The following is a 20,969-nucleotide window of genomic DNA, read 5'->3' on the forward strand; positions in this document are numbered from 1 at the left end:
CATAACTTCATAGGAGTTGATTAAGCAGAGGAAAAAACATATCACGATAAAATGACTCCCAGATTTTCCTTGTATTCAAATAATGGAGCAGCCTATTCTTCAGCAGTATGTTGTGATTTACAAAAGCTGTGGGTCAGTGTGAGTGCAGTCATGTGTTACGGTATGACATGATGTTGAAAGCGATGCGGAGGCGCACCACACATATAGTTAATCTTGTCTTCAATTTCCGTATGTTAACGCAGACAAATTTGTGGTGTTCTGATGCTTCGTTTCCTGCTATTACTATAACACATTTTTGTAGGGCAGAAGTTAAATCAGAAAAGATTTTACTAGAATCAGTTTGAGTGGGTAAAGAAATACAAACCCCAATTTCAATGAATTTGGGGCATTGTATAAAATGACAAAAATGTACAGATTAGAATGTTTGTACATTTTTCCCACCTAAATACCATAAAAAGATATTTAATGATCACACTGATAAATGTATATATATATATATATATATATATATATATATATATATATATATATATATATATATATATATATATATATATTTATTTTATTTATTTATTTATTTTTTCTCAAACATTCTCTCATTCTGGTGCCAGCTACATGCTCCAATAAAGTTGGGAAAGGGGCAACAAAAGACTGGGAAAGCTGTGAAATTCTCAAAAAAAAAAAAAACAACAACAACAACAAAAAACACACACCTGGTTCATCATTCCACAGGTGAACAGGTTACCGGTAATTGGAAACAGGTGCCTGTCATCATTGGGTATAAAAGGAGCATCCTCCCAAGGCTCAGTTGTTCACAAGCAAGAATGGGGTGAGGTTCACTATATAAAAAAAAAATAAAATAAAAAACTGTGAGCAAATGTTGTTGATGATGTTGAAACGCTGTTGAGGGACTGATGTAAAGTTGTCTTAATGTATGTTGTGGTCTGACGAGAGCACAATTTGAATTGTTTTTTGGTCCTCTGGGCCAAAGAACTAATGCTGAAAGTTACATCCAGTTTTTTGGAGCAACATATCCAAGCAATGACACCAAGACAATGCCAGGTTACAAACTATTAAAAACTGTGCATGTACCAGACTTGCCTGCCAGCAGTCCAGACCTGTTTCCCATTGGAAATGTGTGGCACGTTACGAAGCACAAAATACAACGGAGACCCTGGACTGTTAAGCAATCACAATAACGGTTTTCAGTTTGATTATTAAATCTGTCTATTTAAGTATCTTGTCTTTGTTGTGTATTTCAATGAACATAGGTTGCAATGGATTTTGCAAACCATTGTGTTATGGTTTTATTTAAGTTAAATCCTTACTATATGAATTCAGCCAGAGAAAAAAAAAAGCAACATACATTTTCCCTGACCTCCTACTCCGACATTGGTTACCAATTCAACATCCAGCTTTTTGATGGCCTTTATGTATCATAAGTAAATCAACTAATTTATTTACCCCAAGTCCCTTCTTTGGCATGTGTTGAGCAAGGGATTAAAATCTTGGCTTGTCGCGCTTGTGTGACTTGTGGCTTTACAATGATAATAATCCTCATAATGTAACAATATGGAATTACCATGGTTTGCATTAATGTAGAGCTGTACCGTCTCAATTTTTTTCAATATTTTATTTTGTAACAACATGGCAAGGTAAAATATTAGAAACATCTGTGTGTGATGGAATGCAATCAACTGCATCATTCTTACAGTACATACATCATCAGCCATCATAAATATACTGTATAGTGGATGTTTTGTCACATGAAGAAGAACGTGGATAATCTTAAAGTCAAAATCAGAAACTGGCAGTGATGCTACTTCCCTGTGTCTCAAATAAGCTGCTGATGTTTATATCGATTGTTTATTTCTGTTTACTGTATTCGGCTTCCCCTCTTAATCACGTCCTATATTTAAATGAGATGATTAATCGCTGTCTAATTGGCTGAGTTGAGTGGTACAACGAGTTTGGTTCTTCAAAAGTCAAGAGGTGAACTCTGATGACAAACGAGCCTGCTGATGATGAGAGCACAATACAAAGAGGATTAGCTGCTGGTGTGGAGAGCAAAGCAATCAATGACCTTTCAGGAAGGAAGTTTACCTCTCTGTCAATCATTGACAGACCATTCGGTGTTAAGGTTGCAAAAGACTTAAGTCTCCTTCATATTTGTGCGAGGAGCACGTCCGCTTTGGCCAAATTGGCACGCATGAACAGATTTTCACGAAAGCACATACGGTATGGCACTCTAAAGCATGAGCCAAGCAGGAGTAACTCGATATTGATACAGGTTGATACTTTGTTAGGGAAAATAGTTGCTGTCATTTACTTGTAGTTGGAAAGAATCAACACCACAAGTGAGGGCCTATGCATTTGTAATGAAAAGGAAATATGGGGTCAATGTTGATTCCCACTAGGATCAAATGCGACTTGATTTTCCTCCAAAACTGACCTAAGAAAAACAGTCAAATTTAGTGGGGACATCAGTCAAACCGCAACTGTAAGACCACATATGACCCCGAATGTTTTTGGAAAGCTGCAGACCAACTTCATTGTGACATGGCATGAATACACATGTGGGACTGTGTGTTTGAGCCAGCACAATTATGTGTGTGACACATATGCAAAAAAAAAAATACTGCGGAAAAAGTACTTTCTTTCAGACAGAATATAATTGGTACCTACAGTCATTATGAGGCTCTCATTCAGAGCCAAGAATGCCCAAGAAAAACACAAGTGCCTTTATTTTTTTTTTCTTAATCATGTGACCAAAATCATGAAAGACTATCATCAATCATTACTATCTTACTACCGATGAAAAGCATATGAATACAATACACAGATTGTCTAATTATTTGTAAGCTTTCTTTGTTACAATAAACAACGTGTTTATTATGGAAGAGTTTAACATAGACCTGTGGAGTCAGTGCTTGTCAGTGTTGAGCAGGCTCAGAGCTAGTGTTAATGATATAAGACAGTTTTAAATTTAGTCTTAGGGGCCTATTCACAAAAGGTTTGCGTCGCCTTTGCAGCGGCTAATTCATTAAACGCGCAGATGGGGAAATCCGTCACTATGTGTGCGGCCAAACAGATTGCGTCACAGGGCGCCGGTGTTATTTGCCGTATGTAAATTAGGTAATTCGCATACATTTGACGCAAAATATGCCCACCCCAGTGCAAATGAGCCTCATTGATATGCAGCGTCAGAGAGAATATTACAAGGCCGCTTCTGTCAAAATTTGATGGATGACATTCTTAATTAGATTAGGGGGGTCATGTATGGGTCATGACCCCTCCCTAATGAAGATTAATGACCCTTTAATGACTTCCAGATGTCATATAATGAGGGTTAATGACCCTTAATGACTTCCTGATGTCATTTAATGAGGGTTAATGACCCTTAATGACTTCCTGATGTCATTTAATGAAGATTAATGACCCCTAATGACTTCCTGATGTCATTTAATGAAGATTAATGACCCTTAATGACTTCCTGATGTCATTTAATGAAGATGAATGACCCTTTAATGACTTCCAGATGTCATATAATGAGGGTTAATGACCTTTAATGACTTCCAGATGTCATTTAATGAGGGGTAATGACCTTTAATGACTTCCGGATGTCGTTTAATGAGGATGAATGACCTTTAATGACTTCCGGATGTCGTATAATGAAGATGAATGACCTTTAATGACTTCCGGATGTCGTTTAATGAAGATGAATGACCTTTAATGACTTCCAGGTGTTATATAATGAAGATGAATGACCCTTAATGACTTCCTGATGTCATTTAATGAAGATTAATGACCCCTTAATGAAGATGGATGATGTGTAGGTGGTGTTCCTACCTGTTTTTGCAGATATCATGGCTGACCCGGGTTCAAATGCTAATTGTTTGGTTAACTTCCGGATCCGGTGCACGCCCCCCTAGATTGAGTGAATAATGAATAATAATGAGATTGAATGACGTGATCGGAGGGAGTGGTTTAGTATGGGTAAAACCGCCGGGGGAAAAGTACTAGCCATTTCTATTATGGTGAAGGGGGAAAAGTAATATGAGGCCTTCGCAATGCCACACTCACTTCTCTGAAAAATTCTCAAGAGGTATCGGCTCTGAGCTTCCAAGATGAATCCAGGTAATTAACTCTTGATATTATCTATATATGTATATATACTCATACAAATGTGGCACTTATATTCACTTCTATTAATGTTTTTGCTATGAAATAAAAAAACCCTACATCTTAATGAAGCTTCTGGAAAAGCAAGCATCTTAGTGAGTGATTTATTTATTTAATGGAATGATGCATGACTTTATTTTTATACTTATAGCGTTTATTTTATTTTTAAGTTATGAGAGATTTTGGAATAAGTCTGTATTAATATGTATTTTTTGTTTTACTTTTATTTTAATTTTATAGAGTTAGGAGAGTTTTTTTTTTATTTTATTATTTTTTTGAATGAGTGAATGAGTTCGTATTTCTTATTTTAAATTTGAATTTTTACAGAATTAGAAGCGTTGTTGGATGAAATTCAACTGTATTATTATTCAGCGTCACAAGGTGGCGATGTTGTGACAGGAATCCGGCGTAAGTATTTCTTTTTTTGAAACGTTTAGAGCTTTTTCTTGCTTTAAAATTAACTGTTAGTAATGGATATTTACAGAATTGAATGAGGATGTGAACGAGAGGGTTAGACAGCCGGAGATTTTCGTAATTACGAGTGATGAGGAAGAATTGGATGACGAATTATCTGCAGGAGTGAACGGTAAATTTCCTTTTTTTTTTTAAATAAAATAAAACCTATGTATTACTATTTTTTAAATGAACCGGTAATGTTGTATGATTATAGGTGGTGATATACTGAGCGAGACGGTCCCAGAGACTGCTCAACCTGAGGTCATAATAATATCTGACGAAGAAGAAGAAGAAGGAGAAGAAGAAGAAGAGATATTAAGGCGTGAAAACGTGAGGGCCGAAGAGGAAGGTGAATTCGTCGGGTTTCCACCGATTGAAAGCGAATCTGAAATGGAAAACTCTGAGGGGGGTGACATGGATTTAGATAATGTAGGTCAAGGTTTGGCTGAAATTGTAAATGCCTTAAACGATGAGATCTCTATGCAAATCGAGCCTTTTCAAATGCCTGATGAAATCGGCGGCGATGATGGCGATCCGTTTGTGGCTATAAGACACATTGAGGATTTTATTGATTTCTTTAATCCTTTAGAGAGGGCTCTTGCACGTCTTAACCAGTCATCTTCAAACGACGAAGCCGTTGAGGACATACTTGAACCAGACATACATAGAAATGACCAACAGCAATCCTCTGTATCATTTTCACAACATTCCCAGCCACACCCACGCAATCAAATGCAATATGCAGAAGGTAGCAGCAGTACACATTGCCAGCAGACACTTGTGTCAAATACACAAAACTTTCAATACCAACCATACACGCACAATCAAACGCAACAGACAGAAGCTGGTGGTAGTAGTACACCAGCTAGACAAGACCTCCAACAACAGTCTCGGGTACATCGACACATTCAAGCAGAACATCCCCCAGCACCAACCCCCAGTACACAATCCACCTTGCAACAATCTTCAGACACAAACAGACAGGTGGGGGGACAAGTTAGGCGTCCGAATTTTAACAACTTGGAGATAAGACGACGTCTAAATACAACGAGACCCGAAGACCCCCTTGATTTTGCAGCCTTCTACACAAACATTGGCAATAATTTGAATGAAGCTGTGCAGGAGGTAATCAGATCGACTAGTCGCGGTGATATAGTCCAAGCAGAAATAGTGGGTGAAAATGTGAGGGAGCACTGTTACCTAGATGCTGTTAATGACCCGAATGACGTAACTGACGCAGTCCATAATTTGCTAGATCGCATCGCACAATCTAATACAGAGGTACTGGCCGACAATAGTCTAGAACTTGTTGTACAGATTGTATTTGATGTTAATGGCGGAGGAGGTGCCAAACGCAAACTAATTTTGACTACAAATGATGAAATGGTTCAAAAGAAGAAGAGATGTTTGTACATAACGTATGACAAAAATGATAAATTATGCTTTGCTAGATCGTTAGCATACCTGCTTGACGGATCGTTGACTGTTGATCAGGCTACACAGAGGGCTCGTTATTTACAGCAAAGCGTGGGGTTGACTTGTGAGACTGCCGTTAGTCTGAGGGACGTACACAAATTTGAAACGCTTGTGAAACGCAAAATCGTTATAGCTTATAGAGCGGATTGCGAACGCCCCCTGTCTTTTTTTGAGACGCAATACCCCAAATCAGAGGACTCAGTGTTCTTACTGCTATTAGACGGACACTATTATGGAATAAAATCGGTTAAGGAGTTCATAGGGAAATCCTACTTTTGCAGTCATTGTTACAAAGGGCATAAAAACCAAGAACAACATAGTTGTGAGGGGCATTGTCACATCTGTCTCGACCCTACCTGCAAACAACAACCGTTCAAAGCCATTCATTGTAACGATTGTAACAAAATATGTCAGAACGAGAGTTGCTTCGTTAAACACAAAGAACGCAGACAGACCTCAAAATCCGAGACTAGCAACTGTGAGAAATACAAAAAATGTAGCGAATGCAGTGTGGAATATTACGTCAAATCACAGGGGGAGAATGTTAAACATAAATGCCCTCAAGCCAAATGCACAGTATGTGGAGAGGTTCTACCTAAGGGCGGTGATGAGGCGAGAGGAAACCCTCATCTGTGTTACATGCAGCCTCTAAAACCGGAAGCGCCTTGTAAACAAATAATTTACTACGATTTTGAAACATTCGTAGGTGCTGACGGTAAACACAAACCCTACCTAGTGTGTACCAAATCGACAAAGGGGGTGGAAAAACATTGGTTGGGTCTTGATTGCGTCGAACAATTTCTTGATTATGTCAGGAACCCTCGTTTTGAACAGTCTAAACTAATCGCTCACAACGCCAAAGGTTTTGACGCTTACATCATTCTAAACAAAATGGTAGACATGGGGGTTAATGTCAGCGTCATTATGCAAGGGAGCAAAGTCATTTGTTTCTCAGATACGGACTACAAACTGGGGTACATCGACTCCTTGTCCTTCCTCACGATGCCCCTCAGCTCCTTGCCTAAAGCTCTAGGTTTCATCGATCAAACTAAAGGGTATTTCCCCCATGGCTTTAGCTCTCTAGACCATTTAAATTACATCGGTCCCTACCCTGATCCAAAATATTATGGGGTAGAGCGTATGACGACGGTCCATCGTACAAAGTTTTTTGAATGGTACGAGGTAGCGTGTAAGGGAACCTTCAATTTTGCTCAGGAAGCTCTAATGTACTGCAGAAATGATGTGAATATTTTGGCGACAGCTTGTGAGAAATTTAGAGAGGAGTTTCTTAATGCGACTGGTACAGACCCGTTCAATTCTGTAACTATCGCCTCCTCCTGCATGAAGGTGTTCCGGAACAATTTCCTAACACCTAAAACATTGGCTATTACGCCGACCGATAATTACATACAACAATCCAAATCATTCTCACGCGATTCGATCCAATACCTAATGTGGGTGGCGCACAGCCAAAAAATACCTATTATTCACGCCTTAAACAAGGGGGAGGTCAAGATCGGGCAGTACTATGTAGACGGGTACGCTTTGATAGACGGCGTAAAATATGTATGGGAATATCTCGGATGTTTCTATCACGGATGCCGTGAATGTTACGATCCTACTCAAAAGTGTCCTATGAGTAAACGACCGTTTCAAGAAAAGTTTGACAGGGTTAAAAAGAAAATACAGGATCTAAAAGTCAAGCACGGTGTACAGCTTGTGTTGATGTGGGAGCATGAGTGGCTGCGGTTAAAAAAGTCAAATCCGGATATAAGAGAGTTCTTGCGCAATTCAAAATTCCCTGAGCCTCTTATACCACGTAAAGCTCTTTTTGGAGGGAGAACGAATGCCTTCGTGTTACGTTATACGGCTGCCCCCGGTGAACGTGTAATGTACGTCGATGTTACATCGCTTTATCCTTTTGTCAACAGCACATGTGCCTATCCGTTAGGACATCCTACCATCATTCACGACAATTTCGATGACCCCCAAAAGTATTTCGGGTTCATCAGAGCTAAAGTCAACCCTCCACGAGGCCTCTATTTCCCCCTGCTGCCGTACAAAACGGCAAGAGGTAAACTGGTGTTTACACTTTGTCGCACGTGCGCAGAACTTAACAATCAAGAAAGTTCGTGTTCGCATAACGATGACGAGAGAGCCTTAACCGGTGTTTGGGTTACGCCTGAATTCAACAAGGCTCTCGAGCTGGGCTACACCGTATCACAAATTACGGAGGTGTGGCATTTTGACTCGTCGAGTAGCGACGTCTTCAAAGCATACATCGATACATTCCTAAAAGGGAAGCAAGAGGCCTCGGGGTATCCTTCCTACGTTGTTGATCAGGCAGGTAGGGAAAAGTACATCGAAAACTATGAGACTCACCAAGGTATTAGACTAGACCCCTCAAAAATAAATGTGAATGCGGGTAAGAGGCAGGTGTCTAAATTATGCCTCAACAACTTTTGGGGCAAATTGGGACAGCGTGATAATTTGGATAAAACAGAGATTGTAAGCAGCACAGAACGCTTCTTTGAATTGTTATTTTCGGGGTTGTACGAGATCAAAGCCTTTCACTTCCTCAACGATCAAAGGTCGATCGTGCAGTACAGCTACCACCGACGTTGCAACGTCCCCCCCTCCAAAACCGCTAACATCTTTGCAGCATGCATGACCACGGCTTATGCACGTCTAAAAATGTACGCATATTTGGAGCGACTGCAGACGAGTGTTTTGTACACCGACACGGACAGCCTCGTCTATGTAGTCAAAGACGGCGAAAGTCCTTTGGAATTAGGTGACTATTTGGGGGATTTGACTGACGAGTTGGGAGGAGATAGCATTCAGGAGTTTGTTTCAGCGGGTCCTAAAAGTTACGCCTACCAAACTAGGAACAGCATGAAAACGGTAATGAAGGTAAAAGGTATCACACAGACCCATGACACTTGCAAACGCGTCAATTTTGACAGCATCAAGAATTTAGTCTAAGGGTACATTGACTCATCAGGCACACAAAGCAGAACGATTGAAACGCCTCAACACACTATCGTGCGTAACAAAAAGGGTTTTCACCTAAAAAACAGGTCATTCATGAAAAAGTTCAGGGTAGTATATGACAAGAGACGTCTTATCCCCCACGGACACACCCTGCCTTTCGGTTATTAGTGTGTTTTGTGAAATGGAGTTAAATCAAGTTGATTTTGATCCGAGGCTTCAACCCCCCTTTTCTTGTTTAATATCTGGACCAAGCGGGTGTGGAAAAACATATTTTGTAAAAAGTATCTTGGAAAATTGTAACCATGTTATGAAAAGTCTTCCTGACAATGTTGTATGGATCTACACTTCTTTTCAACCTCTGTACGAGGAACTTCAAAAGCTGAATAAAAATATTAACTTTGTGAAAGGTCTCCCTGATTCTTTTGAGGATGAAAGTTTGTTTCCAGCGCGTCAAAGTCATTTGGTTATTCTGGACGACGTCATCTTTCAGGCGTCGGACCACCCTGAGGTCGTAAGAATTTTTACCCAATATAGACATCATAGGAATATGAGCGTCATCATGTTAACGCAGAACATTTTTCATCAAGGTAAATACAGCCGGACAATCAGCCTCAACAGTAATTATATGGTGTTGTTTAAAAACCCGCGTGATAAATTACAAACGAGTGTTTTGGCTAATCAGATATTTCCCTCAAAGAAAAAGTATTTTTTGGAAAGCTTTGAAGACGCTACCAAAGACGCTCACGGGTATTTATTAGTGGATTTAACCCCGACATGTCCAGATCAATATAGACTGAGGACGGGCTTACTAGCTCATCAGTGGCCTACCGTCTACATACCCAAGACTTAATAAGATGTCGAAGCTTTTAAAAAGAAATGCTCCGCTGCTCAAAACTTTGTTTCACGCCAAGCCCAAGAAACGTAAAGACATACTTTTGCGCGGTCCCGGTAGCTTGGTGAAAGCTCTCTGCGAGATTGCTCTAAATCTCTTAAAAGGTCACATACCGCTGAGTCCTTCGCAGTATAAGAGGCTAAAAAAGCAAAAGAAGGTGATCAGAGAATTGGCCGATAAGAAAAAAAGTCTGAAGAAAAAACGGGCGGTCTTGATTCAAAAGGGTGGTTTTATCTTACCCTTGTTGGGGGCATTCGCCCCTGTCCTCGGAAGTCTTTTAGGCGGTCTAATAAATAAATAAACTTTAACCAACATGAGTTTGAGAACAGCTCAGAAAATGATTCTTGTCTCACCTCACCAACTGGAACGTTTAAGCAGGCCGGAACCAACCATTCGAGAGACGGCGGAGCGTAATTTGGATTTTAAAATGAAGGAGGTCCTAGAAGATAGTTCTCTAGACCAGTATGAGAAAATTAAAAAGTACCAATCCTTGATGCAACGATATTTAGGGTTGCTCAAACAAGGGGAAAACGAACGACGACCAATCAACCTGACTCTACCTGCTGAGACATCAAACACATCCCCATCAGATGAAGCGACGGGTTTGGAGAATGAAGCCTGGCTCGACATCGTCCAAACAATCCCTCCTCGTTACCGTAAAAACGCCGATTATGTTTTAAGAAAACTGTCTACCGACGAAAGAGGTTGGACTCCTCGCAGCGAATTCATCTTCAGAGGTAAGCCCGTCAGAGGATCCCACATGACTGATTTACTCAAACATCTCATCGGCAAGAATGTTTCATCGCAAGGTCCTAGAGGTTGGAGCGAGTTTCTACACACCCTCTCAGAACTCAATATACCCGAAACAACGGTTTCTAACCCACATGCACGCGAGGAGTTGAGACGTCTAAAAAACGGCTCATATACACCTAATCCCATTGTTAAGGAATCTTCGAACGGGAAAAAGAAAAGAAAACGGACTGCTTCGACTATAAAGTGGGAGGGGTTTTAAATATGACACTTATTTTATGTAAGGAAAAACACATCACTCTGTATTGCCTTTTAAATTGCTTTTATTGAATAAATGATTTGAAAAACATAATCCGTTACAGACAATGACATTTTTTAAATTTGTTGAAAGAACATGATTTTTGTCCTCCGCATGGTTTGCAGGTAAAAAACCGGTGTCGCCGAACAAAAGCAGATACCATAGCATCATTCTTGATTACATCGTCGGTGTAGCAGTCCATCACATCCTGGTAAGACTCTCCACACCCTCTGTGGCTCAGGTAGTACACACAATGAGGGCCGCAGGCCGCTGACAGTTCGTGTTGTAACTGGCGATTATGGTAAATTATACGGTTAGAATACTTTTCCAGAAAAGACTTTATACTTTGTGGGTAATATTTAAAATCAGGGGGAAAGCCGAAGGGGTCGAAAAAAGATGCAGAGTCGTCCTTTTCCAAGGTGAGAGCCAACCAATGTTCTCCGGGTTTAGAGCGGGGGTGTGTATTAACTATATAGTATATGGGGGGCGAGGGTTTCAAGGAGGATAACTCGTCCGAAGCGTAAACGCCTCCAAATAAATGTCCTTGTAAACGTGTCATCAAACTCTCCAATTCCCTTCCGTTCATCTCCTCAGTAATAGTCCATTAACACTTCCCTCTTCGAGTTAATTTCTAAAATAGAGTCGTAACAAGCGTACACAATAAGTGTGGCGGTATGGGGAAGCGGGGTCCTGAATCTCATCTCCAATCTGAGTGTACCGCTGGACACAGGGGATAAAGCCTCTGTGTCCTGGCTAGGATTTAGATTAAAGGCAAACAGAGCATAGCCTTGTTGAAAGTCTTCGTGGTCTATACTTAGAGGTAAATCTTTTAAAAACCTCCCCGTCGAGGTAAACAAGTTATGAAACTCGCGCACTGCGTTTCCTGCGTTAAATTGGGGTTGAAACGCCTTAGATGGGATCTGCCGCCCTTCTTGAGTTAGGGCTAGGTATTCAATATTGTGGTGGGCAAAGTTAAAAGGATTTAAATTCTTCCGCCCCACAAAAGCGCTGTGATTGACGAGTGCTAAAACCACATACTTTGGCGTATGTCCCAAAAAGAGATTGTCTTGATGGCAGATCCTCGATAACTGGGGTATAGAGTAAGTCTTTACGTTGATCCTCGATAGGGGGTACAGCGCGTTGTCTTTGTGGAGAGCCGCTGCGTGACCCAAAGAAACGGCCGGTGCGACCGCTACTTTTTTTACAAAAAGGGTGGCTCCTATTATCTTCAGAGAGCAATCAGCGTCGGGGGGACTCATTAAACAAAAATCATCGCTGGCTCTTGTTAGCTTTAGCCTTAGATCCACGTTATTTAAGAGGTATCTCTCACAAAAGAAAATATCCGAGTGAATGGGGCCTAGGAGTTGAAATTCCCTGGACCCCTCAATCAATTGGGCTCTGTGAACCAGCCCTTCATTAACATCGTTGCCCGTGAGCGATGTTGAATCCATCCGCCCTCGTGTATCTTTGAAGAACATGGCTGTGCTAAATTGGCTTTTGAGAGAATCCTCTGAAAAGTTTAACAATGTTTCAATCATAGCTCTGTAAGGGTGAGTAGCGCTTGATTGTGAGATGAGTCTATCCCCTAATGTAACATCTACTTGGGTAAAGATTGTGTTTAACGGATAGTTAATGATGCCTACGTGGTCGGTGGGGCCCAGATGAGAGCCGTCTCTGTGTGTTACTCGCAAACGCAGGTAAAGCATTGTGTCCGAGAGATCCATATATTTAGAACCGTCCCCCGGTATGAAGAATTCAATGGGTCCTTGCTCCGTCAAAGCTGATAAGGGTGAAATTTCGACGTATTGGCTTTGTTCTATCGAAAGTTGGGTCATTGGGGGTGAGAACAAATCTAATTCCGACAGAGTGCATTCTTGCGACTTGTGATGTAAAAGAGCCATTTTCGTCAGATTGTTTAAGAGAAAATGTCGGCGTTGCTTCTTCGGCGCTTCCTTCTTGAGACTGATTTCCTTTTGACTGCACGCCTACGCTTTTTATGAGTAACCAGTCTCTGACCTATCGGTCTCCTCGAAGGTCTTCGAGCCAAAACCATTAACCCGGATCCATCTTGATTCTTTTCTCTTCTCTGTATTCTTTCCATCGCACGTCCTGCTACATCCATGGCAATATTTTTAGCCGCCGACTGCAGGTGAGGTTTCGCTACTGTAAAACCTTTTTTGACTAAAGGTACGACAAAACGGAAAAGTTTAGAAAAAATGGAGCCCAAACCTCGCCCATATTGCACAGGGGCCCCGTGAAAACCCGGAAGCGACCCTCCTGCTTGGGTTTCGTAATAATTAACAAAGCGATACAGGTCAGGGTGTGTCTCCATCACGACCATTGTTTTTTACCTCGGTTTAAAATGCAGGGTAATAATTATCTTTCCGTATTTAAAATTAACCGGCTGATTCTGATCCGTCTTAATCTGTATTCCTACTTCTTCAATATGTCTCCTACTAATAGGCAGGTAGTAAGCAGGGTTGAAAGTTTTAAAAATAAACTCCCCGTATCTCCCTTCGATCGGAACAGTCCTCAATAACGGAGCATAGGCATCCCCTACCGTCTGGTGTTGCACCACGTCTGTATAAACGTATAAATGGTATTGACCCGCCTTTATATCGGCTGGGTACGGGGCAGGTAACCAATTAGGTTTTATAGTAAACCATTGTCCTTCCTTCATACCAAGTATGTAAGCCAACGGTGCATTAAAGCGGATCTTATAACATCCGGTTGACGACATCCAAAGAAATTTCCGCATATTAATATCGTAATGGAGTAAAATTTGGTTGCCTATTTTATTTTTTATAATATACAGAACCGCCTCTCGTAGCTTGTCAAGATCTTCATATTCCCCGGATGTAATATCTAAGGTGTGGGTTACAAATTCGTTTTTATCAGACCCCCTAGCTGTCTCGGAGTTCTTTGCATCCTTAGCTTTGGAAAGCGTCATATCTTTTATATAGAAAGTAGTCTGGTTTTCGGGTACGTTTATCCAACTACGAGGGTATGAAATCTCAGTCAGGGCCACCTCCCAACTTCCTTCGAGATCAATGTGTTGGGCCAAATTCACTCTGAACTGTGAGATTGTGTTGTCCGTATACACATCCATACTAGCGTTAGAAGGTAGAGTAACGTAGAATCCTCCATCGTGTAAGGGATCCATGCCGGCTTCTGATACAAGTTGTATTTGAAACTCTTTTTTAAACGTCTACAATCTGAGAAGCGGGGACCCAGCTATCGAATTTCGAGGGCCATCCCTTCCAACGAACGAGGAATTGTCTCTGCCCCCTCACCGTGCGCCTTTTAAGGATTTTCTCAATATGGAATGTGTGGTCTTTTGATACGCTCACCTTCTGTAATTCACCTTCGTAAAACGATCCTTCTATGACATCCCCGTCATAATCTTTCAGTTTGTAGACGGGTGGAAAACGAGGAAGACATTCAGATATGGTAAACAATTCGTCCGTAAAGCTCTGCTCGTATTTTTTATCAAACACTCCTCTTAATTTAGATATCCTCACCACATCTCCTGTTTTAAAACGCATTTTTAATTTCCCACTTTGCTCTATCGGCATATTACCGTATAGATTCTGGAAAACCTGTTGAGTATTTCCGTCAGTAACTTGATTGGGCTTCATTTTTATACTTTTATGGTAGCTTTCGTTATAACTACTTACTAAATCTTGTACGACGTCGATATACCTGCGTGTGTTTCTGGCCGTAAAATATCTCCACATTCTAGTTTTTAAAGTTCTATTAAACCTTTCAACAACCTGGGCTTTCAGATCACTGGCAGTAGCAAAATGAACAATGTTGTGTTTTTTCATCAGGTTCTGAAAATGTCTGTTAAAAAATTCTTTACCCGCGTCGGTCTGTATTTTTCGAGGCGTCCCACTCTCAGACAAAACAGATTCAAAAGCTTTAACTACCTGCGGAGCCGTCTTATCCTTCAAAATGCGTACGTAGGCTTTTTTTGAAAAAACATCGATGACGGTCAGTAAATATTTAAATCCATCGTTGACGCCAGCCAGGGCCTGCATATCGCAGAGGTCTGCCTGAAATTGATTCAGCGCCCTTGGGACAAAAACCCTGTTTCGTGGGAAATTGATTCTAGCGGGTTTGTGTAAGGTGTAGGCATCTTGCTCGATTAAGAAACCCCTGACTCGATCACGATTTACTTTTTTACCCGTAACATCCTGTACACCTAAGTGTAAACGCTCTACACCACCAAAACTGGCCGGGTGTGAGGCATCGTAGTAAAGCTTCTCCATACACTTCCTCTCAGCCATCATCAGAAAATGAATTTAAATGATATATGCAACGATTATTTATTGATAAATTCACACAGACATGACTTCTTTTGTTTTTTTTTGGTTTATTACATGATTTCCATAGTATAATCACACACAATAGTAAAAATGATTCCATGCATAATGCTAAAAGGCAATACTAAGAATTAATATACTCAAGGACTCGGGATAAGACATAGGGACTAACTTTTAATTCAACGACGGTTTGAAATTCTTTTAATTCAACAGATAAGTCTAAAGGGTAGTTATTTTCTAGACAGTATTTTGCAGAATCAACAAACAGAGTCAAAATTGTTACCAGGTGACCTACACCCACGTCATCACACCATGCATCCAGAACGGCTTTAATTGTATTGGCCAAACCCAAATGACTCTCGTTCACAACACGTCTGACAAAACAATCCCAAGATACATGAAATAGCGAATGAGACAATGATCTGACTTTTTGCATAATCAACAACATTTTGTCAATTCGTCCGTCTCGGTCAGAAGTATGTAGAATGGTTCTCTCCAGAATGTCCGCCCAATTACACAAACCGTAATATCGAAACAACAATTTTCTGAAGATATTCCCCATCGTGTGTCTCTATTTAGAATTGTAGTACTTGTCCAGCAGAGTCTTGAGGTCGTTCGACAGCGATCCGGGGCCTTCAAGGGCGTCCAGTTGCTCGAGCTTGTCGAGTATCTTCTTCTCTTGCTCGAGATCTAGCAGGACAATCTCGGCCGCTGTCTTGACCTTCTTAATGTCGGTAGTCAGATGAAGCAAGTTCAACATGTAATGAATGCTGGGGAGGAATTTAGGCGTGCACAACAATGCTATCACACGATGATAATGTTTCCTAAAATACTCATCATCGTCTATTTCTAGACACTGGTGCTGCCTCTGGCTGGGATGGTTGATTAAACAGCCATTACATTCATCTCTACTGTATTTAACTATAACTTGATTGAGGAGATGTCCTATAGTCTGTTTTATACAGTTGTACTTATCCCGACACAGCCAACTGTCCGGGGGCCCGTTCCAGACAAGGTCCCAGTCCTTGTCAAGGTTTGTAGGTGAAGGCAAGGCTGTTGGCGGGCACCCCTCCACAACGTCCCCGTCAGAGGTTAGTTGCTGCTGAGGCTGCTGCTGCTGAGACTCCTGAGGCTGCTGAGGAGGTAGGTGTTCGTGCCGGGTATTGAGTTCCTCAGGAGTCATCAGCAGTTGTGAATACTCCAGCGAGGCAATGTACTCATCGGTCAGCTGCACTTCTTGAGAGTTCTCCGGCGGAGGGGTGTTCTCGTCGGCAGTCGCGGGGTACTGAGAACAGTCCAACTGCTCTCGCTCAAGGTGGGTCGCGGCTGCCTCAACGTCCTTTCCCTCCTCAAAGTCAGAGCTCTCTGTCTGCGTACCTTTTGAGACTTTAAGCCGCGATCCTTCCACCAGAGGCACCACACTCCGGGCACCCAGAGGCGTCCACGATGTTGCCAGGCGTCTGGAACTCTGTCTGGTAGGAGGCATCGTTGTCGTCGTTGGCTTTTTCAGGCAAAGTGTAGTCCGGCTGGAGACTCCTGCTCTTATATTACATAGGGGCGGTTATATGGGAGGGATTTGTTGTAAAGAGGCGTATTTTCCCATTGTCTAAGTGGTAGGGGGGCTGTCCTTGAGGGGGGTTGGCTTATGACGTCAGAGTAGGCGGTTCATAGGGGCGTTGACTACTCAAACGTCAACGCCTTCCTTACACCCACAATGTTTCGCCAATGCCGGCTGTCCAAAAAGAGGGTGGAGATTTTTTCAGAGTGCGCATCCATCCTCTCATTCCATTCAGCCAACGGTAGGGTCAAAACCCTCAAAAAAACACCACATTCAGTGTTAAATGCTTCCAAAGTAAAAAACAGTTCATTCTGATTTGTGCGATCACCAGTCTCTATCAGGTTGTTAGAATCAATTTTCACCTTAAAAAACCAACGACCTGTAGGCGTTGTCCTCGAGACCCATGTAAATGTTAAAACATTCCATGGTTCAGACGACTTCATACATTCTTTCAACACTCGAGGTACCAGTTGATTTAATATACCCCAGTCATTAGAGTTTAGAGTCCCATAGCCACTAGGTGATGTATTTTCAACACCGTCCATGCTAAAATACAGACACAGCTCACCCATCTCGTAAAGGAAGCGGTATCCCCATGAGGCAGATGGATCCAAAGACCATATTTCCTCCAAAGACTCTGCGGGGGGTTTCTGAATACGTCGCAAAAACATCTGCTTCTTACGCGGCGCATCCAAAATCGAGTCGGTCCCAGTGCGTCCCATCTGCACTGAAACATTTGTCTCGCTGATTACATTGATTTTCCCCGCCATCCTCGCTGTAGCTCTATCGGACTGTTGAAGCGCTTGTTATATCCTTTTTACCCATACTAAACCACTCCCTCCGATCGCGTCATTCAATCTCATTATTATTCATTATTCACTCAATCTAGGGGGGCGTGCACCGGATCCGGAAGTTAACCAAACAATTAGCATTTGAACCCGGGTCAGCCATGATATCTGCAAAAACAGGTAGGAACACCACCTACACATCATCCATCTTCATTAAGGGGTCATTAATCTTCATTAAATGACATCAGGAAGTCATTAAGGGTCATTCATCTTCATTATATAACACCTGGAAGTCATTAAAGGTCATTCATCTTCATTAAACGACATCCGGAAGTCATTAAAAGTCATTCATCTTCATTATACGACATCCGGAAGTCATTAAAGGTCATTCATCCTCATTAAACGACATCCGGAAGTCATTAAAGGTCATTACCCCTCATTAAATGACATCTGGAAGTCATTAAAGGTCATTAACCCTCATTATATGACATCTGGAAGTCATTAAAGGGTCATTCATCTTCATTAAATGACATCAGGAAGTCATTAAGGGTCATTAATCTTCATTAAATGACATCAGGAAGTCATTAGGGGTCATTAATCTTCATTAAATGACATCAGGAAGTCATTAAGGGTCATTAACCCTCATTAAATGACATCAGGAAGTCATTAAAGGTCATTAACCCTCATTATATGACATCTGGAAGTCATTAAAGGGTCATTAATCTTCATTAGGGAGGGGTCATGACCCATACATGACCCCCCTAATCTAATTAAGAATGTCATCCATCAAATTTTGACAGAAGCGGCCTTGTAATATTCTCTCTAGCGTCTAATTCACTAGCGCCAGCGCAGATAGCCACACCTCGTTTGCGTGACGCAAATAACGTTTTTGGAAAGCATGTATTAACCTGACGTAACGGGATCATGACAGCAGTGCGTGCTATTTGCAGCACAACATGCACGGCAGATCACACAGAGAGGGAGAGAGTGGGGAATTTTCCCGTGTTTCGGACACATATAACGTAACCCGGGCTGATCGGCAATGGCGGGGAGGCATTTTATGATCATTTTTACGTGCCAGATGCATACTGTACGCCCACGCCAATCTCTGAAAATATATTTTTAAAAAACGATCGCACCAATAATTTGTACTTTATGAATGAATGACGTCGTTGTCGTTCTCTCTGCTCTGTACAGCTTAATGGCGCTCTAAACGCTTACTCTCGGTCCAACCTCGCTTTCTGATAATGTCTTTCTCGCAACTGTTACTATAACAACCATGTTGTTGGCGCAAATCCATTGCCATGTGTGGTAAATCAGGTGCAAATTTGCTCCAAGCTGTCAGTTTTGTGGGCGTGTTTGCGCCCGTATATGATTAGAGCAATATCCTTAGTGAATAGGTGGGTCACTGGGCGCAAACTGCGGATGCAGTTGTGGTGCAATATTTCGCGCTATTACCGGACGCAGCACATTCTTAGTGAATATACCCCTCAGTTTTAGTCCAGTTTCAATCAGATTTGCTCGTTTTTATCAAAATTTTACAATTTCATCCTATTTTTATTTCGTCAACTTTTAGTCGACTATAAATCTAGCATTTTAGTCCAAGAAAACCTAATTGTATTTGTCTCGTTTTAATCAACAAAAACTGTCAAAGTTTGTCTAGTTTTATTCAGGCCAATCATTTTACCGCCTCTTTTTTTTATCTATCTATCTATCTATCTATGTATTTATTTATTTATCCATCCATCCATCCATTTTCTTGACCGCTTATTCCTCACTAGGGTCGCGGGGGGTGCTGGCGCCTATCTCAGCTGGCTCTGGGCAGTAGGCGGGGGACACCCTGGACTGGTTGCCAGCCAATCACAGAGCACACAGAGACGAACAACCATCCACGCACACAAGCACACCTAGGGACAATTCGGAGCGCCCAATTAACCTGCCATGCATGTCTTTGGAATGTGGGAGGAGACCGGAGTACCCGGAGAAGACCCACGCGGGCACGGGGAGAACATGCAAACTCCACCCAGGAAGGCCGGAGCCTGGACTCGAACCGGAGTCCTCAGAACTGGGAGGCGGACGTGCTAACCACTAGATCACCGTGCCGCCCTATTTATTTATTTATTTATTTATTTTTGTCAGCAGGTAATGTTGAAAATCTAAAATAAAATGTTCTCATCTTTTTGATTAAAAAAAATAATAATAAATTCGCACACAGTTACAGTGGCTATTATATGCCTCCATGCTACGAGCTAGTAAGTTATCCAGCATTAGTTAGCTGTCGGATTAACATTATTGTTTGAACTTCATAGTCGTTGAATTAACGTTACGTTATATTTATATTTTTTTTAACCTTTCAATGTGAATCTGTCTGGACCATGTTTGTGCATGTTGCACTAGCTAGCTACAGATTTGAAAGGGGGTGTGTCACTGTGTGTCACATGACAGTGTCACAGTGACAGGATTTTACAAAATCATGTCTTTTCTTTGTTTATGAACTAAAATGTCCACAGATTTTAGTCCATTTTTTATTAAGTGAAGTACATTTTCGTCTTGTCTTCATTAGTCGATGAAAATGCATTCTGATCTAGTCTAGTCTAGTTTTCGTCCGGTGAAAAATGTGTTAACGAAAATATTTTTATTTAGTTTTCGTTAGCGAAAGTAACACTAGAGAGCCGTCACATGCATGGTAAGCGTAAATGTGTGCAGTACTTTATAAAAGCCGTTCTTATTTTGATGTAATAGTTGACGACATACAGGTATGTGTTGTGGGGTAAAGGGGAAAAAACAATAACTTAAAATAACTTGTTTAGCTCACTACATTTTCCACATAGCTTGCCCAACACTGCACGGTGATGCGGATGTGCTAACAAACAGTCAAACAACATTCACATGAATTTTGCTTTGGTGGAGGTCTGTATTTGACTAAATCATACCTAAGACATTAGCTCAGCAAAGGCTACATTCATTCATACAGTACAAACATATATTTATTTAATTTGCCTTATAAAAATGTCTCGTTGGACCCTCATTCAAATTAATACATCATTTGGGATTGGTTATTACAATGTCAATGCAGACCTCGAAATAAGATGCAACTCACGTGTTTTACACTATTGATCCAACATCCTGATTAGAATTTTTAATTAATGTAGAAGGATAATTGCCGAGAGAGAGGCGCTCACCCGACCCTGAACGAGCATGATAATTTGTGTTGGGAGTTAATTGCCAGGCTGATTCTCCTTGTCTTGCC

General features: G+C 41.3%; 1 long non-coding RNA gene across 1 annotated transcript; it reads left to right on the top strand.

Annotated features, from left to right (window-relative positions):
• The first annotated feature begins 3,634 nt into the window (after positions 1 to 3,634).
• Positions 3,635 to 7,157, top strand: LOC144026919 (uncharacterized). Its single transcript, XR_013285329.1, has 3 exons — positions 3,635 to 4,590; positions 4,667 to 4,768; positions 4,853 to 7,157. It is a non-coding gene; the product is annotated as an uncharacterized LOC144026919 (long non-coding RNA).
• Positions 7,158 to 20,969: the final 13,812 nt, after the last annotated feature.

The sequence above is a fragment of the Festucalex cinctus genome, chromosome 10 (assembly GCF_051991245.1).
Source record: "Festucalex cinctus isolate MCC-2025b chromosome 10, RoL_Fcin_1.0, whole genome shotgun sequence".
NCBI classification, from domain to species: Eukaryota; Metazoa; Chordata; class Actinopteri; order Syngnathiformes; family Syngnathidae; genus Festucalex; species Festucalex cinctus.